Genomic DNA, 21,639 nt, shown 5'->3' on the forward strand with positions numbered 1-21,639 from the left:
CTATTAAGTGACAGAAATACAGGCTCAGTGATAAAACTATTGACGGCTTATTCACGATACCTGCACATAAACAAACCCTCACAGTATAGGACTACATATATAAAAAGGCACAAAACAAAAAAAATGCACTGAATCAATGTGTGTAATAAATTAGTGTAATATGTTACATTTAAATTACATTAATAATTACACAGTAATAAGGGCACTTCCTTGCTCAGAGAATGAATGGGTTGGAAAAGGGAATGAAGAAGACAATGAGAAGAAGAGATGAAGTAGAAAGAGAAATGAGGAGAAAATAAACATTTTAGGAAATAAAAGGAGAGATTGAGAGGCTATGGAGTTGAAACATGAAGGAGTGATGATGTAGAGATGAGGAAAAGTAGGGGAAAGACTGAGAACAGATAGATAAGAAATGTTGGAGATGCTATAGGAGTGTCTACAGGAGCCCCACTGTTCCAGTTGGCAGGCAGGTAAGAAAGGCAGGAGGAAATCCATATCCTGCTGGGATCAGATTATCTAACAAACCCTGGTTGTTTCCTGCTCTCGCTCCACAGCAGGGAGGCTGATCTCAACCAATGCCGGGGCTGAGAAAGACACTCACAGCTTGGCTCTCCATCTCTCAGGCTCGCCCTAGCTCACACTCTTCTACTCACACACTTGGCCCACTCTCCGAACATGATATTCTCCTGCCCGTTGCTCGCACAACCTCTCTCCCTGACCATACACACAGACTCCCTCACAAAATGTTTGGTCCCGGCACTGTGACTTCTGCAATTGGGTATGGTCATTGGCTAAAAGCAGCAGTAAGGCAGATGGTTAAACCGTAAATAATGGGTTGTTGTAATTAGGTAATAAAAAGCATGAGTTGGCACTCACCCAAAATAGTTATTTGAGGTGCTGACTAATGGGGAGTAAACTGTATGCTATTAAATAAGAGAGCCTCACACTCCATATACAAGCGTCCAGTAATTAATTGGATAAAGCACCAACTGCGCAAAACAGTGACGCAGAAACGTTGGTGGTTCACCCAATAAATTACTGGGAGCTTGAATATACAGTGTGCAACTCCCTTTACTCATTGTAATTAAGAACATCATGCTGTTTGGGACCACACGTATGCCTTTATTTTTGGCCCCTGATGCTATTTCTAGCTTGAAGCCCCTCACATTCTAAACCAGATAAGATTTTGTGTAACTGTTCATAATAATCTAAAATGGAAGATGTGGGATAGCCTAAGCATAGACGTATTGAATAGAAAAAAAGTATAACTCATTCTAGTTCTGTGAGCCTAACTCATCTCCAAAAGTCAAAGCAGGGAAACTTACAATCTCAATCAGCAAGTCAATGTCCAACCAGAGGGAAAGAAAATAGACCACCTTTACTCCACACAGAGGCGCGAACAAAGCTCTAACACACCTTCCATTTAGCAAATCAGACCATAAGTGCATCCTCCTGATTCCTGCTTACAAGCAAAAATTAAAGCAGGAAGCACCAGTGACTCGGTCTATAAAAAAGTGGTCAGATGAAGCAGATGCTAAGCTGCAGGACTGTTTTGCTAGTACAGACTGGAATATATGTTTTGGGATTCTTCCGATGGCATTGAAGAGTACACCATATCAGTCACTGGCTTTATCAATAAGTGCATCGAGGACGTCATTCCCACAGTGACTGTACGTAGATACCCCAAACAGAAGCCATGGATTATAGGCAACATTCACACAGAGTAGAGCTGCCGCTTTCAAGGAGCAGGATTCTAACCCGGAAGCTTATAGGAAATCCCGTGATACACTCCGACGAATCACCAAACAGGCAAAGCATCAATAAAGGACTAAGATCGAATCATACTATACCAGCTCCGACGCTCGTTGGATGTGGCAGGGCTCGCAAACTATTACAAACTACAAAGGGAAGCACAGCCGAGAGCTGCCAAGTGACACGAGCCTACCAGACGAGCTTAATGAATTCTATGCTCGCATCGAGGCAAGTAACACTGAAACTTGCATGGGAGCATCAGCTGTTCCGGACAACTGTGTGATCACGCTCTCTGCAGCTGATGTGAGTAAGACCTTTAAAACAGGTCAACATTAACAAGGCCACAGGGCCAGACGGATTACCAGAACGTGTACTCCGAGCATGCACTGACCAACTGGCAAGTATCTTTACTGACATTTTCAACCTCTCCCTGGCCGAGTTTGTAATACCTACATGTTTCAAACAGACCACCATAGTCCCTGTGCCCAAGAACACTAAGGTAACCTGCCTAAATGACTAGCGACCCGTAGCACTCACGTCTGTAGCCATGAAATGCTTTGAAAGGCTGGTCATGGCTCAATACACCACCATTAGACTAGAAACCCTAGACCCACTCCAATTTGCAAACCGCACCAACAGATCCACAGATGATGCAATCTCAATCGCACTCCACACTGCCCTTTCACACCTGGACAAAAGGAACACTTATGTGAGAATGCTGTTCATTGACTACAGCTCAGCGTTCAACACCAAAGTGTCCTCAAAGCTCATCACTAAGCTAAGGACCCTGGGACTAAACACCTCCCTCTGCAACTGAATCCTGGACATCCTGACAGGCCACCCCAGGTGGTAAGGGTAGGTAACAATATCTGCCACGCTTATCCTCAACACGGGGGCCCCTCAGGGGTGCGTGCTCAGTCCCCTCCTGTACTCCCAGTTCACTCATGACTGCATGGCCAGGCACAACTCCAACACAATCATTAAGTTTGTCGATGACACAACGGTGGTTGGCCTGATCACCGATAACAAGGAGACCAGACCGTGTGGTGCAAGAAGAACCACCTCTCTCTTAATGTGATCAAGAAAAAAGGAGAGGTCTACTTTTAAATTCAGACAGAGATGCTTGTTCTAGGTCCCAAGAAACAAAGAACTCTTCTGTTGAATCTGACAATTTATCTTGATGGTTGTACAGTCCTCGGAGTTACTCTGGACCCTGATCTCTCTTTTGACCAACATATCAAGACTGTTTCAAGGACAGCTTTATTCCATGTTACGAATCCCTTTTGGCCCGACAGTCTAGGGGGGATGGTAATGAGACCCGTAACATAACTCATGCAAATTATTATTGTGACAAAGTAAAAATGTGCACGAAATAACCACGACAACAGAAATCTACCGTCAAACTCTAGGTTTATTTATAAACACACGGTAATGGGGGGAGCAGAAAAAGGGGCTGAGCTGGACCCAAGGAAAGAAACAATAAGTATTCAAAAACACCCCTAAGCTAGACTAGCCTACTTTAACAACAGCTAACTAACTAACCAAAAATACAGTGGGTGGTCCGCCCAGTTCTACCTAGTGTATTTAACAAAGTTCACCTACGGGTAGTGTATGCCCATGGGCGACTTGTCTTGGTTTCCCCTTTTCCCACGAGCAACAAACAAACACCATAACCACAAACAATACTCACAGGTGATGACAAGGTGCTATGGAGGTGCTTTAAACAAAAGAGAGGTTAAGATACAAAGCGAGAGTGAAACACAGAGACCTACAGACATGGCATTTACAGAGAGATTGAGCTAGAGATTTAGCTAGAGATTGAGCTGAGCTGAGCTCATGAACAAACAAATGATGGGGTTTTTAAACCATGGGGAAGGAACTGTGATAGGTCAGGAAATAGGAGGTGGTGTGTCTTCTGATTGATGATTGATTGTTGACTGATTGGGGAGTGATGATTTTCACCTGTGAGGGGAGAAGGAGAGAAAAGAAACACACACAGGATACACACACACAGGATAACTGTATCCGTAACATTCCATCTATCTAACATTTCAAAAAATCAGAAGCTTTCTGTCCAGAAAGTATGCAAAAAATATAATCCATGCTTGTCACTTCGAGATGAGACAACTGCAATGCTCTACTTTCCACCTATCCGGATTTTTTTTAAAGATCATATTACTCCAGTGTTAGCCTCTCTACACTGGCTTCCTGTTAAACTTCTTAGGGCTGAGATCCCGCTAACGGGATCGATATGACAACAGCCAGTGAAAGTGCAGGGCACCAAATTCAAAAAAACAGAAATCCCATAATTAAAATTCCTCAAACATAGAAGCATTTCACATCCTTTTTAAATTTTCGCTTCTTGTTAATCGCACCACAGTGTCCGATTTCAAATAGGCTTTACGGCGAATGCAACACAAACGATTGTTAGGTCAGAACCAAGTCACAGAAAAACACAGCAATTTTTTCAGCCAAAGAGAGGAGTCACAAAATGACTTTGATGATCTTCATCAGATGACACTCATAGGACTTCATATTACACAATACATGTGTTTTGTTCGGTAGAGTTCATATTTATATAAAAGAATCTCAGTATACATCCAGTGATTTTGCAGAGAGCCACATCAATTTACAGAAATACATATAATAAATGGTAATTAAAATACAAGTGTTAAGCATGAAATTTTAGATACACTTCTCCTTAATGCAACCACTGTGTCAGATTTCAAAAAAGCTTTACGGAAAAAGCAAACCATGCAATAATCTGAGTACGGCGCTTAGAGACCGAACAAGCCAAAAAGATATCCGCCATATTGTGCAGTCAACAGAAGTCAGAAATAACATTATAAATATTCACTTACCTTTGATGATCTTCATCAGAATGCACAACCAGGAATCCCAGTTCCACAATAAATGTTTGTTTTGTTTGATAATGTCCATAATTTATGTCCAAACAGCTACTTTTGTTAGCACATTTTGTAAACAAATCCAAACTCACGAAGGCCGTTCACTAGAAGCAGACAATTTCAAAAAGTTCCATTACAGTCCGTAGAAACATGTCAAACGATATATAGAATCAATCTTTAGGATGTTTAACATAAATCTTCAATAATGTTCCAACCGGAGAATTCCTTTGTCTTCAGAAATGCAATGGAACGCAAGCTAACTCAAGTGAACGAGCGTTACGAGCTTGTGGCACTCTGCCAGACCACTGACTCAAAGAACCCTTATGAGCCTCTCCTTTACAGTAGAAGCATCAAACAAGGTTATGAAGACTGTTGACATCTAGGGGAAGCCTTAGGAAGTGCAACATTACCAATATCCCACTAACTTCAATAGGGAAAGAGTTGATTCCAAGGTTTTACTGCTAACCTACAAAGCATAACATGGGCTTTACATTACATTTCCGATTTGGTCCTGCCGTACATACCTACACATACGCTATGGTCACAAGATGCAGGCCTCCTTACTGTCCATAGAATTTCTAAGCAAACAGCTGGAGGCAGGGCTTTCTCCTATAGAGCTCCATTTTCATGGAAAGGTCTGCCTATCGATGTAAAAGACACAGACTCGGTCTCGACCTTTAAGTCTTTACTGAAGACTCATCTCTTCAGTAGGTCCTATGATTGAGTGTAGTCTGGCCCAGGAGTGTGAAGGTGAACGGAAAGGCATTGGAGCAACGAACTGCCCTTGGTGTCTCTGCCTGGCCAGTTCCCATCTCTCCACTCGGATTATCTGCCTCAAACCCTATTACAGGGGCTGAGTCACTGGTTTACTGGTGCTCTTCCATTCCATCCCTAGGAGGGGTGTGTCACTTGAGTGGGTTGAGTCAATGACGTGATCTTCCTGTCCGGGTTGGCGCTCCACCCCCCACCCCGTGGGGGAGATCTTCGTGGACTATACTCAGCCTTGTCTCAGGATTATAGGTTGGTGGTCGAAGATATCCCTCTAGTGGTATGGGGACTGTGCTTTGGCAAAATTGGTGGGGTTATATCTTGCCTGTTTGGCCCTGTCCGGGGCTAACGTCAGACGGGGCCACAGTGTCTCCCTCCTGTCTCAGCCTCCAATAATTATGCTGCAATAGTTTGTGTGTCGGGGGCTAGGGTCAGTCTGTTAATATCTGGAGTATTTATATTGTCTTAGCAAGTGTCCTGTGTGAATTTTAGTACGGCCTCTAATTCTTTCGCTCTCACTTTCTCTCTCTGTGCCTCCCTCCCTCTTGGAGGACCTGAGGCCTAGGACTATGCCTCAGGACTACCTGGCCTGATGACTCCTTGGTGTCGCCAGTACACCAAGTCGTGATGCTGCTCAAGTTTCAAATGATCTGCCTGTGGCTATGGAACCATGGCCTGTTCACTGGACGTACTACCTTGTCCCAGACATGCTGTTATCAACTCTCTAGAAACAGCAGGTGCGGTAGAGATTCTCTGAATGATCGGCTATGAAAAGCCAACTCACATTTACTCCTGAGGTGCTGACCTGTTGCACCCTCTACAACCACCGTGATCATTATTATTTGACCCTGCTGGTCATCTATGAACATTTGAACATCTTGGCCATGTTCCGTTATAATCTCCACCCAGCACAGCCAGAAGAGGACTGGCCACCCCTCATAACCTGGTTCCTCTCTAGGTTTCTTACGAGGATCTGGCCTTTCTATGGAGTTTTTCCTAGCCACCGTGCTTCTACACCTGCATTGCTTGCTGTTTCGGGTTTTGGGCTGGGATTCTGTACAGCACTTTGTGACATCAGCTGATGTTATAAGGGCTTAATAAATACATTTGATTGATTGTGGACTACAGGAAAAGGAGGACTGAAAACTCCCCTTTCTCATGTAGTGAAGCAGGTTGAGAGCTTCAAGTTCTTTGGCGTCCACATCACCATCAAACTAACATGCAAGCACACCAAGATAGTCTTGTCCCCCTCAGGAAACTGAAAAGATTTGGCATGGGTCCCCAGATCCTCAAAAGGTTCTACAGCTGCACCATCGAGAGCATCCTAACCGGTTGCATCACAGTCTGATATGGCAGGCGGTGATGCAACCATAAGGTGCTACAGAGGGTAGTGCGTATGGCCCATTACTGGGGCCAAGATTCCTACCATCCAGGACCTCTATACCAGAAAGTAATTAGACTCTTTGTTTTGTTACAGCAATTTTGTTACGTTACAGCCTTATTCTAAAATGGATTCAATCAATAAAAATTCCATTGTAATCTACACACAATATCCCACAATGACAAAGCAAAAATGGTTTGTTTTTCTAAACGTATTAAAAATTAAAAACAGAAATACCTTATTTACCCAAGTATTTGCTACGAGACTCGAAATTGAGCTCGGGTGCATCCTGTTTCCCTTGATCATCCGTCAGAAGTCTCTACAACTTGATTGGAGTCCACCTGTGGTAAATTCAATTGATTGGACATGATTTGGAAAGGCACACACTTGTTGATATAAGTTCCCAAAGTTGACAGTGCATATCAGAGCAAAAACCAAGCCATAAGAGCGAAGGAATTGTCCGTAGAGCTCCGAGACAGGATTATGTCGAGGCACAGATCTGGGGAAGGGTACCAAAACATTTCTGCAGCACTGAAGGTTGCCAAGAACACACTGGCCTCCATCATTCTTAAATGGATGAAGTTTGGAATCCCCAAGACTCTTCCTAGAGCTGGCCGCACAGCCTTACTGCGCAATTGGGGGAGAAGGGCCTTGGTCAGGGAGGTGACAATAACCCGGTGGTCACTGAAAGAGCTCTAGAATTCCTGTGTGGACATTGTTGTCCTTCTGGAAGGTTCTCCCATATCTGCAGCACTCAGCCAGAAGAAGCCACTCCTCAGGAAAAGGCACGACAGCCCGTGTGGAGTTTGCCAAAAAGGCACGTAAAGACTCTCAGACCATGAGAAACAAGATTCTCTGGTCGGATTAAATTAAGATTGAACTCTTTGGCCTGAATGTCAAGCGTCATGTCTGGAGGATTTAAAAAAAAAAACTTTATCTAAGTAGGCAAGTCAGTTAAGTGCCTACACCTGCCAAACCGTGATAACGCAGGGCCAATTGTGCGCCGCCCTATGGGACTCCCAATCACGGCCAGTTGTGATACAGCCTGGATTCGAACCAGGGTGTCTCAGTGCCTCTAGCGCTCCTGAATGGAGCAGTGCCTTTGACCACTGCTCCATTCAGGAGCCCAAACCTGGAACCATCCCTACGGTGAAGCATGGGGGTGGCAGCATCATGCTGTGGCGACACTAGTCAGGATCGAAGGAAAGATGAACTGGGCAAAGTACCGATAAATCCTTGATGAAAACTTTCTCCAGAGCACTTAGGACCTCAGAATGGGGCGAAGGTTCACCTTCCAACAGGACAATGATCCTAAGCACACAGCCAAGACAGCGCAGGAGTGGCTTCAGGACAAGAATATGTATATGTGAGTGGACCAGCCAGAGCCCGGACTTGAACCCCATCGAACATCTCTGGAGAGACCTGAAAACAGCTATGCAGTGACGCTCCCCATCCAACCTGCCAGAGCTTGAGAGGATCTGCAAAGTAGAATGGGCGAAACTCCCCAAATACAGGTGTGCCAAGCTTGTAGCATCATACCCAAGAAGACTCGAGGCTGTAATCGCTGCCGAAGGTGCTTCAACAATGTACTGAGTAAAGGGTCTGAATACTTACGTAAATGTGATATTTCCTTTATGTATAGGAACCTGTTTTTACTTTGTCATTATGGGGTATTGTGTGGAGATTGATGAGGGAAAAAATAACAATTTAATCCATTTTAGAATAAGGCTGTAACGTAGGCACTGAATATAAAAAGATTCTGCCACACAAGACACCCATCTGATTCACGCCTGTCTGAGTGGACTAATCCATTGCAGAGGCTGCGGGGATGGCACACCAGTATCACCAGTAGTACATTTACTGTCAATTCCCATTATTTCTCATTTACAATGTTTGTTTGGTTACGGTAATTTCTTGTTTGCAGAGAGCACACCCTAGGCTAAACTTCTGAGAAAAAAGTTTTGGTTCATTCCATTTCCAAGTTTTTGCTTGGAGAAGTCCTGTCAATCTTGACTAAGGACACACACCTGATTTCGCATATAGAAGTAGGATGAGGCTACCAGGCCTGCGCAGAAGTGTAGGTCTATAAGTGTGTCCATTTGGTGATCTAATACTATTATCTGATTGTCTTAACTCACTGACAAAGTCTGTTTTTACATCCATTAAGAATTACAACAGTTCCTCAATTTAGCCTATTTGAAAAATATTTCCAGCTCTCTCCCTTTCGATAACCACTAAGCATGAAAGGAGGAAAAAATGTAATGCTCTGATCCGGTGGAAACGTCATAAAATACACTACATGACCAAATAAGTGTGTGGAAACTTGCTCATCAAACATTGTATTCTAAAATCATGGTCATTAATATGGAGTTTCTGCTATAATAGCCTCCACTCTTCTGGGAAGGAACTCCATTAGATGTTGGAACATTGCTGCTGGGATTGCTTACATTCAGCCACAAGAGCATTAGTGAGGTTGGCCACTGATTTTGGGCTATTAGGCCTGGCTCGCAGACAGCGTTCCAATTCATCCCAAAGGTGTTCGATGGGGTTGAGGTTAGGGCTCTGTTCAGGCCAGTTAAGTTCTTCCACTCCGATCTCGACAATCCATTTCTGTATGGACCTCGCTTTGTTTCATGCTAAAACAGAAAAGGGACTTCCCCAAACTGTTTAAATTAAAGATCAAATCAAACTTTATTTGTCAAATGTACCGAATACAACAAGTGTAGACAAACGTGAAATGCTTACTTAAAAGCCCTTAACCAAAAGTGTAGTTCAAGAAGAAGAAAATATTTATCAAGTAGACTAAAATAAAAAGCAATATTAAAAAGTAACAATAAGAATAACAATAATGAGGCTATATACAGGGGGCACCGGTAGCGAGTCAGTGTGCGGGGCACAGGCTAGTTGAGGTAATCTGTACATTCAGGTGGGGGAGAAGTGACTATGCACAGGTAACAAACAACAGTGAGTAGCAGCAGTGTTCAAAAGGAGAGGGAGGACTCAATGTATATTTAATGAATTGTTCAGCAGTCTAATGACTTAGGGGTAGAAGCTGTTGAGGAGCCTTTTGGTCCTAGACTTGGCGTTCCGGTACCGCTTGCCATGCAGTAGCTGAGAATACAGTCTATAACTTGGGTGATTGGAGTCTCTGACAATTTGATGGGCTTTCCTCTGACACGCCTATAATATAGGACCTGGATGGCAGGAGGCTTAGCCCCAATCTTTTCAGTCTCCTGAGGGTGAAAAGGCATTGTCGTGCCCTCTTCACAACTGTCTTGGTATGTTTTGACCATGATAGTTTGTTGGTGACGTGGAAAACAAGGAACTTGAAAAACTCTCAACCCGCTCCACTACAGTCCCGTCAATGTTAAATGGGGGCCTGTTTGGCCTGCCTTTTCCTGTAGTCCAAGATCAGCTCCTTAGTCTTGCTCACACTGAGGGAGAGGTTGTTGTCCTGGCATCACACTGCCAGGTCTCTGACCTCCTCCCTATAAGCCATCTCATTGCTGTTGGTGATCAGGCCTACCACTGTTGTGTCGTCAGCAAACTTAAAGTACACACCCCTGAGGGGCCCCAGTGTTAGGATCAGCGTGGTAGACGTGTTGTTGCCTACTCTGATCCCCTGGGGGCGTCGCGTCAGGAAGTCCAGGATTCAGTTGCAGAGGGAGGTGTTTAGTCCCAGAATCCTTAGCTTTGTGTAGTAAATGAACAGCATTCTCACATAGGTGTTCCTTTTGTCCAGGTGAGAAAGGGCTGTGTGGAGTGCGATTGAGATCGCGTCATCTGTGGATCTGTTGGGGTGGTATGCAAATTGGAGTGGGTCTAGGGTGTCCGGGAAGATGCTGTTGATATGTACCATGACCAGCCTTTCAAAGCACTTCATGGCTACAGACGTGAGTGCCACGAGGTGGTAATCATTTAGGCAGGTTACCTTCGCTTCATTGGGCACATGGACTATGGTGGTCTGCTTGAAACATGTAGGTATTACAGACTCAATCAGGGAAAGTTTGAAAATGTCAGTGAAGACACTTGCCAGTTGGTCAGCGCATGCTCGGAGTACACGTCCTGGTAGTCTAGCCCAGCGGCTTCGTGAATGTTGACATGTTTCAAGGTTTTGTTCACATCAGCTACAGAGAGCATTATCACACAGTCATCCAGAACAGCTAGTGCTTTCATACATGCTTCAGTGTTGCTTGCCTCGAAGTAAGCATAAAAAGGTATTTAGCTTGTCTGGTAGGCTCGCGTAACTGGGCAGCTCGCGTCTGGGTTTCCCTTTGTAGTCCGTAATAGTTTAAGCCCTGCCACATCTGAGGAGCGTCAGAGCTGAAGTTGTAGGATTCAATATTAATCCTGTATTGACGCTTTGCCTGTTTGATGGTTCGTCTGAGGGCATAGCAGGATTTCTTATTAGCGTCCGGATTAGTCTTCCAGTCTGTGCTCGCAAAACAGTCCTGCAGTGTAGCATCCGCGTTCTGACCACTTCCGTATTGAGCGAGTCACTGGAACTTCCTGCTTTAGTTTTTGCTCATAAGCAGGAATCAGGAGGACAGAATTATGGTCAGATTTGCCAAATGGAGGGCGGGGGAGAGCTTTGAATGCATCTCTGTGTGTGGAGTAAAGGTGGTCTAGGATTTTTTTTCACCTGGTTGCAAATGTGACATGCTGGTTAAAATTTGGTAAAACTGATTTAAGTTTGCCTGCATGGAAGTCCCCGGCCACTAGGAGTGCCACTTCTGTTACCACAAAGATGGAAGCACAGAATAGTCTCGAATGTCATTGTATGCTATAGCATTAAGATTTCCCTTCACTGGAACTAAGGGGCCTAACCCGAAACATAAAAAACAGCCCCAGACCATAATTTCTCATCCACCAACACTATGGCACTATGCATTCAGCAGGTAGCGTTTTCCTGGCATCCACCAAACCCAAATTCGTCGGTCAGACTGCCAGATGGTGAAGCGTGATTCATCACTCCAGAGAACTCGTTTCCCCTGCTCCAATGGAGGCGAGCTTTGCACCCGTTGAGCCTACGCTTGTCATTGTGCATGTTGATCTTAGGCTTGTGTGTGGGTGCTTGGCCATGGAAACCCATTTCATGAAACTCCAGAGGCAGTTTGGAACTCGGTAGAGAGTGTTTCAACTGAGGACAGACAATTGTTGCGCGCTACAGCACACGGCGGTGCCGTTCTGTGAATTTGTGTGGCCTACCACTTTGCGGCTGAGCCTTTGTTCCTCCCAGATGTTTCCACTTCACAATAACAGCATTTACAGTTGACAGAGGCAGCTCTAGCAGAGCAGAAATTTGACTGAATTTGACTGACATCCTATGCTGGTGCCACGTTGAAAGTAACTGAGCTCTTCATTAAGGCCATTCTACTGCCTGTTTGTCTATGGAGATTGCATGGCAGTGTGCTTGATTTTATACACCTGTCAGCAACACGTTAGCTTGAAATAGCCGAATCCACTAATTTGAATGTGTCCACATACTTTTGTATATAGTGTAAATCTACCAGATTATTTATTTTCCCTTGCGCAAAATTGCCTTCAGCTGTGTGTCTGTCCCGAGTTTATTGGCCCCGGAAACTCTGAGGGTCCAGAATATTTTATACAATGTTGCAAGTTTGCTAGCACGAGCTTCGGGCCGGACCAAGTTAATACAATAGTTGACAATATTCAAAAGTTCCATGAGTAGCCAATGTGATTTACAGGATATTTATCAGGATAGTTTCTACCTTCAACGTTTTTATTTGTTGGCTTTATAGGCTACTTTTATATGGCAATAGATGTTACTTTTAGATTTGAATCATTTAGATATAATTGATTAACCACATGACATTGATTTTGAGATATGAAGACATTATTATAAAGGAATAAATTAACTGGCATGCAGATCAGTAGAAATGGTACGATAAATTGGCACTCCAACTGGAAAAGGTTGCCGAATGCTGGTGTAGCTTATTACCGGCAACATCAGGAGCATAATGGTAGAATCTGCGAAGGCCAGCAGCAGCTTCTAGTTAGGCTATATTGACCTGTGTCTTCATCTTATGTGCAGTGCTTAACGCATCAGACAAGCTCAGTAGCCAAACATATGGCTTGCCAAAAATATTTTTAAAATATACATTTTAAAATTTCAACCAATCGCTTCATCAGAAGAACAGATGACTCTTTTTTTTTTTTACTCTGATACAGCCATAGTTAATACCGTGCTCCCACCCTTCCAGGATATCTACTCGAAACAGTGCCTGAGGAAGGCGTGCAGCCTCATCAAGGACAGCAAACACGCCAGCCACAAGCTGTTCTCTCCCTTACTGTCAGGCAGATGCTATCGGAGCATGAGGTCGGATACCAATAGGCTCAGATTTCTATTTTCGTTCAGTGTTTATCAACATTTTTAGCTAAACGTTCCCCAGTGGGCAAAACCTGGACCCTAAACAGCTTCTATCCCCAAGGCATATGACTTCTAAACAAGACTGCTAAATAGCTAATCAAACAGCTACCCGGACTATCTGCATTGATCCTTTTTTGCACTGACTATGCACACACACTGGGCTCTACCCACACACGCACTATATACACCCACACACACACACATGCATACTGACACCACACGCTGCTGCTACTGTCTATTATCTATCCTGTTGCCTAGTCACTTTAACCCACCTATATGTACATAGCTACCTCAATTACCTCGTACCCCTGCACATCAACTCAGTATATAGCCAGGTTATTTTGACTCGTTATTGATATTATTCATTGTGTATTTATTCCTTGTCACTAATTCTACTTTTGGTAACACCTTATTTGGATAGTTCATCTGTAGAGCGTTGACTATCTACTAACCCTAAAAACTTAACCCTTACCCTAAACCTACTCTTAGCAAGCAGTTGGTCATACTATCTGTTGATAAGCATCTGTAGAACATCTACAGATAGAAAATCTGGACTATCAAAATAATGGGTGACCCTACATTTTCTCACCCTCTCACCTTCCCCCCCTACTCACAAGGCAGGCAATACGCTCGACCTCATCTTTACTAGATGCTGTTCTTCCACTAACCTCATTGCAACTCCCCTCCAAGTCTCCGACCACTACCTTGTATCCTTTTCCCTCTCGCTCTCATCCAACACTTCCCACACTGCCCCTACTCGGATGGTATCGCGCCGTCCCAACCTTCGCTCTCTCTCCCCCGCTACTCTCTCCTCTTCCATCCTATCATCTCTTCCCTCTGCTCAAACCTTCTCCAACCTATCTCCTGATTCTGCCTCCTCAACCCTCCTCTCCTCCCTTTCTGCATCCTTTGACTCTCTATGTCCCCTATCTTCCAGGCCGGCTCGGTCCTCCCCTCCCGCTCCGTGGCTTGACGACTCAATGCGAGCTCACAGAACAGGGCTCCGGAAGGCCGAGCGGAAATGGAGGAAAACTCGCCTCCCTGCGGACCTGGCATCCTTTCACTCCCTCCTCTCTACATTTTCCTCCTCTGTCTCTGCTGCTAAAGCCACTTTCTACCACTCTAAATTCCAAGCATCTGCCTCTAACCCTAGGAAGCTCTTTGCCACATTCTCCTCCCTCCTGAATCCTCCTCCCCTCCCCCTCCTCCCTCTCTGCAGATGACTTCGTCAACCATTTTGAAAAAGAAGATGACATCCGATCCTCGTTTGCTAAGTCAAACAACACCGCTGGTTCTGCTCACACTGCCCTACCCTGTGCTCTGACCTCTTTCTCCCCTCTCTCTCCAGATGAAATCTCGCGTCTTGTGACGGCCGGCCGCCCAACAACCTGCCCGCTCGACCCTATCCCCTCCTCTCTTCTCCAGACCATTTCCGGAGACCTTCTCCCTTACCTCACCTCGCTCATCAACTTATCCCTGACCGCTGGCTACGTCCCTTCCGTCTTCAAGAGAGCGAGAGTTGCACCCCTTCTGAAAAAACCTACACTCGATCCCTCCGATGTCAACAACTACAGACCAGTATCCCTTCTTTCTTTTCTCTCCAAAACTCTTGAACGTGCCGTCCTTGGTCAGCTCTCCCGCTATCTCTCTCAGAATGACCTTCTTGATCCAAATCAGTCAGGTTTCAAGACTAGTCATTCAACTGAGACTGCTCTTCTCTGTATCACGGAGGCGCTCCGCACTGCTAAAGCTAACTCTCTCTCCTCTGCTCTCATCCTTCTAGACCTATCGGCTGCCTTCGATACTGTGAACCATCAGATCCTCCTCTCCACCCTCTCCGAGTTGGGCATCTCCGGCGCGGCCCACGCTTGGATTGCGTCCTACCTGACAGGTCGCTCCTACCAGGTGGCGTGGCGAGAATCTGTCTCCTCACCACGCGCTCTCACCACTGGTGTCCCCCAGGGCTCTGTTCTAGGCCCTCTCCTATTCTCGCTATACACCAAGTCACTTGGCTCTGTCATAACCTCACATGGTCTCTCCTATCATTGCTATGCAGACGACACACAATTAATCTTCTCCTTTCCCCCTTCTGATGACCAGGTGGCGAATCGCATCTCTGCATGTCTGGCAGACATATCAGTGTGGATGACGGATCACCACCTCAAGCTGAACCGGCAAGACGGAGCTGCTCTTCCTCCTGGGGAAGGACTGCCCGTTCCATGATCTCGCCATCACGGTTGACAACTCCATTGTGTCCTCCTCCCAGAGCGCTAAGAACCTTGGCGTGATCCTGGACAACAAACTGTCGTTCTCAACTAACATCAAGGCGGTGGCCCGTTCCTGTAGGTTCATGCTCTACAACATCCGCAGAGTACGACCCTGCCTCACACAGGAAGCGGCGCAGGTCTAATCCAGGCACTTGTCATCTCCCGTCTGGATTACTGCAACTCGCTGTTGGCTGGGCTCCCTGCCTGTGCCATTAAACCCCTACAACTCATCCAGAACGCCGCAGCCCGTCTAGTGTTCAACCTTCCCAAGTTCTCTCACGTCACCCCGCTCCTCCGCTCTCTCCACTGGCTTCCAGTTGAAGCTCGCATCCGCTACAAGACCATGGTGCTTGCCTACGGAGCTGTGAGGGGAACGGCACCTCAGTACCTCCAGGCTCTGATCAGGCCCTACACCCAAATAAGGGCACTGCGTTCATCCACCTCTGGCCTGCTCGCCTCCCTACCACTGAGGAAGTACAGTTCCCGCTCAGCTCAGTCAAAACTGTTCGCTGCTCTGGCTCCCCAATGGTGGAACAAACTCCCTCACGACGCCAGGACAGCGGAGTCAATCACCACCTTCCGGAGACACCTGAAACCCCACCTCTTTAAGGAATACCTAGGATAGGATAAAGTAATCCTTCTCACCCCCCTTAAAATATTTAGATGCACTATTGTAAAGTGGTTGTTCCACTGGATGTCATAAGGTGAATGCACCAATTTGTAAGTCGCTCTGGATAAGAGCGTCTGCTAAATGACTTAAATGTAAATGTACATTTTAAAAAAGTATATATCTTATCTTTAACTCTGCATCGTTGGAAAGGGACCCATAAGTAAGATTTCACAGTTAGTCTAAACCTGTTGTTGTTTACGAAGCATGTGATGAATCCAATTTGATTTGAACTGCCTTGGTTGCCCAATAAAGATCTGCAAAACTCCGTTTAATAGTCCTGGAGTGATCGGTGAGGATTAAAGTCTATTTTGGGAGGACTGGATAAAATGCAGCCAGACAGATGTTTCAGGCAATAATCCTAAAATGACTGTATGAGGGTTGCTAGGTGAGAGGAAATGATAAGCAGAGGTGACCAGTAAAATGCAACAATCTGATGGAATAACCAAACACATTGTGATTCTCTTAAATAATGTATGAAAACTACATTACTGAGCAAAGCAGACTGAAAATCCTTCCACTACCTAGTCTACATTTTTTTGTAAAGGTATGTATCAGTCTCAAAATGAGAAGAAGAATATGTCTGGAAAAAATGCCAATGGCCCATGTGGTGAAAATAACAGCAATTATATATGTTATGAAAATGGACTCAACACCACCTGTGTAACCCCCCCCACTGCTCAATGCCCTTACAGGATCAGGGAGCACGTGTCATCATAAACTTGTCGTGTGTGTGCTAAAGACAGTAGCATAGCATTTTCTACTACTTCACTCAAAATAGAACTGAAATCACATGCATGCTCCTTAAATTATTACTGTACTCTGAGACAAATGTACTTCATTGTTCTGCCCGGTGCCCTAGCAACAGTGAAATCTAAAGATGTTAGATAGAAATCTTGAAAACATTGAGCTGAAACAGATTGCGATCCATATTTAAGAGACAGTGAGTTATCCTATCACTTTAGCAAGTAAAGAAAACTGGTCAGGTGTCTTGTAAAAAATAAAATAAAATAAAAATCTAAATTTCGAGCAAAAGGAATCGATGAAGTTATTCATTATCAGGATGTCATGCACAATTACGAATAACCGATGGTTATGGATGAAGACCGTAATGAAAATAAAAAACAGCCATAACCATTTAGAATTTTGGTTTCCGATTTTTTTTGTGCAATGAGCAGCTGACTGAAGACGGGACGGCCAGGCATTCGTGCAGTTTTGTCAGTTTCTGCGGTAACATAGACTGTTAACAACGTGATGAAACTGTTGGTCCTTGCTACAACAAGCAAGGTGTTGCCTTAAGGTTAGGCATAAGGTTAGCAGTGTGGTTATGGTTTAGGGTTAGGTTTTAAATCACATTTTAATAGATCAATTGTAGAAATGGGCAGAATTCAGCCATAAATTTTGGACATTGTTGCTATGGAAGCTAATGATGACCAGCGGGGTTGGAGCAAAGGATTTGTCGGTTGCCTAGGCAACACCCCCCATATTGCAGCTGCAACACACATTGCCCATACAGCGGAGGAGAGGAGAAAACATACATTACACGCACACACACACACACACATCTTTTTGTGGATGGCCCATTAGTGTCATCCAAAATCCCATGACAGTCACAGCCCTACCCTGACATAGGGTGACCACATATCCCGGATTGTGCAGGAAAGTCCTGCATTTTGTCCCTTTGTCCCACAACCAAACAATTGTGTCCCACATTTTATCAAAAATTAATTTACAGAAAATGTACATTTATCACGCATTTCACTCAGACTTCCTCTTCAATCGAAGAAAATAGACATTCCAACCTGTACCTTTTGCAATCACGTTGCGCTTTTGACGCGATAGATCATAAGGATGTGGTGCTGGTGATGTTAAACACTTCTCCAATCATTGTTGAGATCTGATATTATGCACAGCGCAGGGTGAGACATTGGTTGAGATATGACATTGGCCTATCACATTTGTCAAATCCTTTCGGGCTGAATTCCATCTAAATTTGGAGAAAATTGAACAGTGAAGTACTTACAAAAAGCGTGCTTTTAACAAAGAGCGACAGAAGTATGTAAATTGCCGTATTAGACTGAAACATAAGGTAAATTTCAAACTAGTGCGGTTTGCTCATTCAATATATTTGCTTCTACTTCACTCAATCCCATTTTTAGTCTCACTTCCTAACTGTTTTACATTCCCTGACACCAACCAGAAAATGTTCTTTGGCCACATATTCCACATTTTCAGAAAACAGCTACACGTGGTCTCGTTTTCTGCATCACCAAATTTGGCATGAGGCAAGAGTAGGCTAGGTGCGCTTTAGTTAAAGTGGATGTGTGTGTGTTGGGGGGTGCTGGCCCCCAAAAATTATTAATGTATGCTACACTGTCCCGCAAAATCCTGTTCTCCCTCATTTGGGTATTTTAAATGTGGTCACCCCAAGCTGAGCACCAGTCACTAAAACACACACTTATACAAGAGTATGCAATATGTTGTTCTATTGACAGAGGTTGGACATAAGGGGAGATTGGTGGGCGAGGGCATGGCCATTTGTCCTGTATGAAGTACAGGCTGTAGTAGTAGTAGTAGTAGTAGTAGTAGTAGTACAGGCTGTAGTAGTACTTCTAGCTTCATTGTTTTATAAACCTCTTTTTCTCCCTCTCTGAGATCCAATAGAACAGCTAAATAACAATGACAGCTCAATCAATGAAGTGTCTGAAGTCCCAGGTTATCCAGAGTGGAGCAGAGAGGAGAAGAGGGTCCATTAAAAAGTGGCTACCTACATGTAAAACTGTGCTGTGTCCCTCCCTCAGCATGTAGAGTCAAAGAGCTCAAAGGGAGAGCGATAGAGGTTAGACGTAAAAGTGAAGGAATAACAGATGTCTGGAGAGCAATTATGTAACAAACAACCCAGCTGACAGTGGATAAATTAGAGGTGGGGGTTGTTTGATGCCGTAATGGCTCCAACGCCATGAGACTTCACCCATTACGGATGGTCCAGGACATCTCAAACTAAAATCATTTCTGAATTTCACACAGGACATACGAGTCATATTGTAGAGTCAATCCAACAACCACCCAAAGTCATGACAATTAAAAGGGAATGACGCACGGTAAGCCCAAGCTTACAAAAAAATGATTCCAATCTGGTCTGTCCTGTCCACTCTCAGATTAGGATGGAACAGGGTGAATGGTTAAGTGCATTTTACTCTGATCTGATCCACCAAGTGATTGGCCCCTTACCTGGCAGAACAGATCAACGTAAATAGTCCGGGTGGCCATTTTGATTAATTGTTCAGCAGTCTTATGGTCTTGGGGGTAGAAGCTGTTAAGGAGACTTTTGGTCCTAGACCAGTCAGTATGCTCTCGATGGTGCAGTTGTAGAGATTTTTGAGGATCTGGGGACCCATGCCCTCTTTACAACTGTCTTGGTGTGTTTGGACCATGATAGTTTGTTGGTGATGTGGATAAAGGAACTTAAAACTCTCAACCTGCTCCGATTAAGCCCCGGCGATGTTAATGGGCACCTGTTCGGCCCTCCTTTTCCTTCAGTCCACGATCAACTCCTTTGTGTTGCTCACATTGAGGGAGAAGTTCTCGTCTCTGACCTCCTTCCTATAGGCTGGCTCATCGTTGTAGGTGATCAGGCCTACCACTGTGTGTCGTCAGCAAACTTAATGATGGTGTTGAAGTCGTGCTTTGCCACGCAGTCGTGGGTGAACAGGGAGTACAGCAGGGGTGCAGTAGTAGTACAGGCTGTAGTAGTACTAGCTTCATTGTTTTATAAACCTCTTTTTCTCCCTCTCTGAGATCCAATAGAACAGCTAAATAACAATGACAGCTCTGTGGGTGAACAGGGAGTACAGCAGGGGTGCATGCTTAGTCCCCTGAGTGGGCCCAGTGTTGAGGATCAGTGTGGCAGATGTGTTGTTGCCTACCTTTGCCACCTGGGGACAGCCCATCAGGAAATCCAGGATCCAGTTGCAGAGGGAGGTGTTTAGTCCCAAGTTCCTTAGCTTAGGTGATGAGCTTTGTACTGTAGTCAATGAACAGCATTCTCAGAAAGGTGTTCCTTTTGTCCAGATGAGAAAAGGCAGTGTGGAGTGAGATTGAGATTGCATCATCTGTGGATCAGTTGGGGCGGAATGCGAATTGGAGTGGGTCTAGGGTTTCCGGCATGATGGTGTTGATGTGAGCAATGACTAGCCTTTCAAAGCACTTCATGGCTCGTGACGTGAGTGCTATGGGCAGTAATCACTTAGGCAGGTTACCTTCGCTTTATTGGGCACAGGGACTATGGTGGTCTGTTTGAAAGATGTAGGCATTACAGACTCAGTCAGGGAGAGTTTGAAAATGTCAGTGAAGACACTTGCCAGTTGGTCTGCGCATGCTTTGAGTACACATCCTGGTAAACCGTCTGGCCCAGAGTTCTGCCATCTGTGACATTCAGCAAATCCTAATGTCCACTGCTCTGTCCTCAAAGGCTGTTTTATATTACATCACCTCAGAACCCTAGCTTGCCCAGTCAGTCCTTATCATGGGCACCTCAGACACATGCACCCTTTTAGGCAACTCCTCCAGATTGGTGCATTTAGTCTACAATTAACAGATAGCTCCCACACATGAGCCGAGACAGATCTTTCACAAGAAGTGGCTATGCCATGCCAATAGGTGTCTGTGGCCACACAGAGGAACATTAAAATAGTTACATTGAGTTGTTGTTCTCACAAAACAACCAAACCATTGTTTGCCTGCTCTGCAGCCCACACAGTACATAGTGGATAAAAGGAAAGTCTGACAAAATGAACAGACACAAGACAGCATTTCATTGATTTTCAAGTGAAGCAATGTGCCTACTCACATTCTCTGGCATTTAAACAGCAATAATTACCTGATTAATCTCACCTAATTAGTTAAGTATAATCTCAATCAATTAGAAAAGATGGTTTTGTAGGGACTATTTGCTGCATTACAGTGTTAAAAATGTTGATATCAAATAAAACATGTAAAAATCAACAGCCAGGAGCCTCCCAAGTGGCAAAGTAGTCTAAGGCACTACATCACAGTGCTTGAAGCGTCACTACAGACCCGAGTTTGATCCCAGGCTGTGTCACAATTGACCCAGCGTCATCCGGGTTAAGAGAGGGTTTGACCGGCTAGGATTTCCTTGTCCCATCGCGCTCTAGCGACTCATTGTGGGCCGGGCGCCTGCAAGTTGACTTCAGTCACCAGCTGGCCAGTGTTTCCTCCAAAACATTGGTGCGGCTGGCTTCCAGGTTAAGTGAGCAGTGTGTCAAAAAGCAGTGCGGCTTGGCAGGGTTGTGTTTCGGGGGACGCATGACTGTCAACCTTCGCTTCTCCCGAGTCCGTAGGGGAGTTGCAGTAATGGAACAAGAATGTAATTACCAATTGGATATCACAAGATTGGTGAGAAAAAAAGGGCAAAAAAATATTTAACATTTTCAAAGCAACAGCCAGGTAGAACAATGATAAACATGATTTGAAATGGACCAGAACAT

The 21,639-nt window shown here is 44.8% G+C and overlaps 1 protein-coding gene across 1 annotated transcript in view; it reads right to left on the reverse strand.

Annotated features, from left to right (window-relative positions):
* The window catches only part of LOC124038223 (PDZ domain-containing protein 8-like), a 64,321-nt gene that overhangs the window by 35,468 nt on the left and 7,214 nt on the right, over positions 1 to 21,639 (reverse strand). The window lies entirely within an intron of this gene.

This window comes from Oncorhynchus gorbuscha, linkage group LG06 (assembly GCF_021184085.1).
Source record: "Oncorhynchus gorbuscha isolate QuinsamMale2020 ecotype Even-year linkage group LG06, OgorEven_v1.0, whole genome shotgun sequence".
Lineage (NCBI taxonomy): Eukaryota > Metazoa > Chordata > Actinopteri > Salmoniformes > Salmonidae > Oncorhynchus > Oncorhynchus gorbuscha.